Below are 4,812 nucleotides of genomic sequence, written 5' to 3' on the forward strand. Positions count from 1 at the left end.
GATTAATCATAACTCATCCATCATGTTATAAATTGAATTAAATTGGCCGATACTTGTTTATTGAGGTACGCTCATTTTTCAAATACATTTCATTGTTCATCTAGTGTTAAAATGTGGTTAGTCTGCGAGCTTTGCGATTTCAGAATACTACAAACTAAACAGGAAAAGGCGTGATGATCTCATATATTTCCAGTTAATCTCCACAGAACTATCTTTTGATATTAGTTTCTGGAAGGTAAACTAGAAATGTGTGTGCTCGTTTCTGGTCAAATTCTTGAGTAGAATTTTGTAATCGCTTTATGTACCCAGAAACCTCCACCTGGTTTCAAGATGTCCGCTGGCTTACCTGGCATATTTTAGATCACAAATTATTTTTTATTTTTCACTTCTATTTCTCTTAAAATACTAGTAAAGCTCTTGGAAAGTGTTTAAAAATTACAAAAATAATTAGAGGTAGGTCTATCTTATCTTTATTAGAAATAGGCTCTCCGATAAGAGGAAGTAATTTTCTTGTAGTGGAATTATTTTGAAGTTGATTTTGGAAATGTTCAAATAGATTCAAGTCATCTTGAAATTTGGTTAGTTGAGGTTGAAGACGTCTGTCGCAGAGCGTCGCGACACATCGCGACCACGTGACCAAAATGCCGCTCCCTGATTGGCTCGTAACCCGAGTTGTTTGTGTATAGGTGAGCTTCCAACTTGTCTCATTTCGAGTCGAGCTTTGTGATTGGTTGCTAGTTTTGTGTCGAGCGCTGTGATTGGTCGAAGGCAAGTTTACATGGCAGATGGCGTGCCTTGCAGACGGCTACCTGTTCAGTCTTGGTAGTAGTGAGCAGAACTACAGATCACGATTTTCATGATGAAACTTTCTGACTCAGACTGAAAAATGCTATGGTTCCCTTGCAAATGTCCTATTTCTTTAGATAAATAATGTTTAAATTGTGATAAATATGTTGATAAAAGTGTTCTTTTTATACATTTTATCAAGCGGGAGTGATAATATTGACTGTGAAAATGATAGGTTAGTTTAGTGTTGGTGAATGAAAATTCATCAAGGTAGGAAATTAATCATACCTCTAGACATAAATTTTGTGTTAATAAATCAGTGTATTATCGTAAATATTCTAGCTGTGTTACTAAATAATGTTGTGTAGTTTAGAGATTGTGATTTTAATAGACTCTGATTAGTAAAATTTCAATGACAGTTTTGTGGATGATTTACAGTCACTGGTTCTTGGATAAAGGTAGGAATAAATTTGAATTATTCTAACTTAATATCTTGTAGGCTATTATTTAATTTATTTATTACCGTAGCTGATGTTTTGATGATGCCTAAATTGATTCTATTTTATGATTCAATCCCACCTTTATTCCACATTAGGTTACAACAGTATTAGAGCTATGCGTAATAGATGTCAAGTATCTTATGTTTTTGTAGATAAATAACCGTACTTACTAATATTTTATTTGACGATCTTTTTATGATTTCAAATTAGAATTTAAACGTAAATAGGTTATGTTTGTAATCGAAATATTAATTGAGGATAGTTGTAGTGAAGTGAATCTGATATCTGAATTTCGTCTTCATAAAATTCCAGTGCTCTTATGATCACGACTTAGCTGGTTCAGTAGCTATCCTATAACCTCTAAATCTAAATTAATTTACCACTAACCACTTGAACGTCGTTGGTGGATGCGTAAAGTGAAAGCGGTTTTGTTTGTGTTTTTCTGTTTCTAGGTTAGTAATAATTGAAGAAAATTGAATTCTTAATATATTTTACTTGATCAATGAATATAAATTATATTTCAAATCTTCTCCTTCGGTAATTAAAATAAACTTTAGAGTGAATCTAGCTTGTGTTAGTTTATGAAGTTTGTGAGGTTAGCTTCTATTATAAAGGTTTGTAAAATTGCATTCAATCTTTTGAATTATTATGTTAGTTATTATACGATCTATTCTTGCTTTGGTTTATTTCATACAGTTAATTTTGCGAGCTATAATTCTGGGTGTACTATGGTTTGGATTTTATGAAACTTAAGTTTGTTATCTCCTTTAGGTTATTTGCCGGTTTTCTTTCAATTAGCCTAACTAATTTATTCAGAGTTTCAATTATATCAAAGAATATTTAGCATTTTGGGGAAATACATTGATTTTATTAACTGGAGGTAACCCATTCTAGGAGTTGATGTTGTCTTGATTTCGTATAATGCAAGTTTGATAGGCCTGCATTATTGAGTTTTAGGATTTTTTCTCATAAAAAATGATTTTCAAGTAAGGTTATCAGTTAAGAGTTGTTTTATCAAGTTTAAATGGTTAATGGTTAGCTTATATGGATTGTCTGTATTTTTTCTATGTTAACTACATACAAGGTGATTCCTATTTGATGCTATTGTGGGCTTTTTTAATGTTGCTTTGCGGATTGCAAGAATACTCAACTTGAAATTAATCTTGGTTTATATCTACTTGATGGTTTTATTTTTTAGGAGCTCTTTTATTTGAGGTTAACCGAGTTTTTGCTTGAACAAGTGCGCTGTCATGAGTTGTATAGTTGCAGATTAATTTTCAAGTTTTGTCAGTTTTTTATGTGAACTGTAGGTTTTAGTTAGTAGTATATTTATATTCTTTTAAACGTTATTTAAAACGTTTCACTCATTGATTTAGTTCATTCATATAGCTTAATTATATTCAATTATCCATATCTGTAATACCGGGTTCTATTCATTCTGAGTTGAAATAAATTTATTCAGTCTGAAATAAATATTATAGTTTCAATTCTATCTATTCATTTTCATGGATTCTATCCATTCTTACTGAAATAAATATTATATTAATTTCTAACTCACTTTATCTTTACTTGTAAATATTAGGGTGGCATCTAAAAACTGAAAGTGTTTTGAACATGTGTGTACTCACCTGCTCGTCGTACATTGTAGTGTCATCAGCACGAAGATTCGAACAAAAAATTTTCAACTTTAGGTTTTTGTATCTTCGATTTCTTTTGTTTATTTTTTCTTCGTTGCTCTATTTGAGGTCAAATTATTTTATAATTAGTTGTTTATTATTGGTATTTTTTGTTTATATTATGTTAGAAGCTATTGTCAGACAGCTATTTTTTGCTATAGCCTTTTTTATGCCTTTCACTGATAACATGTATGTAAACACTTGTGTTCAACACACTTGTCCTGTCGTTAGTGGCCACCTTAGGAGTTCATGCGCTAAGAGAATCCCCCAGCTTCTGGGATTTTGTTGAACCTTGTTCAACTTGAATATTTTCTAAGCAGCTATACGATCGTAATAGACGCGCGGAATTTTTCCGCTTGTTAATAGAATTTATGGTCTACTAGCAGGTAACCGTGCTCCGCAATGATCTTATTAAAAACTTGACCCACTGAAATCTTGAAGAATTTGAAACATGCCTATAACCATCCTCGGTAAATTATGAATCCATATATGCAAAATTTACTTGATATCGACGATCAACTTGATCATTTTGATAGTTGAGACGTTATGATGAGTCATTCATGAATTATTTAATTATAAATAGATTGATTATGGAAGCCAATTCTTTTCTTTATTTGATTATAGAAAGATTATGGAGTGCATCTTCCCTGCTCGTATAGTATTTCTCATAAGAGACAATGCATCTTGTTATAAATTGAAAAAATTCCGTCGAGTCTATTTCGCTATAGTGAGGTCCATGTTATAATGGCAGTGTTTGATTAGTAATTGTATTGCTGTCCTTGTCTATCATTCAATGAAGCGGATAGCGCTATCTCTTTCTCGCTTTGCTCTGTTGCCAGATCGTCTTTTTACAATGAAGAGCAATAATTAATAAACAAAATATTTCATCTTAATTATGAAAATTCTTCATGAAATTGTTGAAAAATATAATTCCTTTTTTAATAAAATATAATAAATTATTTTAAACGAGAATGAACCGTCAATATTACATCAATAAACCTGTATCAGCTACCGTCTATAGAAGGCATTGACAAGACTGACGATCGGCAACATTGTCCTCCTATCTTCCTCCTTTGTAATTATAACGTGGACTTCACTATAGTCATAGTTAGCGCTCTTTATATGATTACGGTAGTTTGGATCTGTGATCATCATAATCATCTCTTAAATTATTCATAGAATAGAATAAGTCTTTATTCATCATAATATTTACGAATAAACATAACCTCAAATGACAAATGTGTGTTCAGGAAAGTAACTGTCACGTGACCTATTGCAGCACTCCTATTGGTTGTTTGGGAATAAGATGTTTTGCATGAAGTTTTGCGATGGAAATAAGATGTTTTGCATTTAAAGGTAGTTTTCAACATACTATTACAGCGAGAAATAATTTTTTTTTGCATGAATTTGAAGTGAGAATCGGATTTGGCTTTGTCTGAGCAATCCATTGATGTGCATAACTCAATTTCGAATTTTTAGTGACTTAAGCCTGATTGCATGTTACCTCCTCGATTATTTAAGTCAAATTGGATTATATTTATTAAATTATTCCTATTCAATTTTGCAGTTTTATAGATATAAAATTCTTCTTTTACATTCAATTTATTACTTTCACTACCAATCTATATACGTAAAAGCGAAATGGCACTCACTCACTGACTGACTGACTGATTCACTCACTCACTCACTCAATCACTCACTCACTCACTCGCAGAACTAAAAATCTACTGGACCAAAAACGTTCAAATTTGGTAGGTATGTTCAGTTGGCCCTTTAGAGGCGCACTAAGAAATCTTTTGGCAATATTTTAACTCTAAGGGTTGTTTTTAAGGTTTTAAAGTTCGTCTTTT

Source organism: Nilaparvata lugens, chromosome 12, assembly GCF_014356525.2.
Source record: "Nilaparvata lugens isolate BPH chromosome 12, ASM1435652v1, whole genome shotgun sequence".
Lineage (NCBI taxonomy): Eukaryota > Metazoa > Arthropoda > Insecta > Hemiptera > Delphacidae > Nilaparvata > Nilaparvata lugens.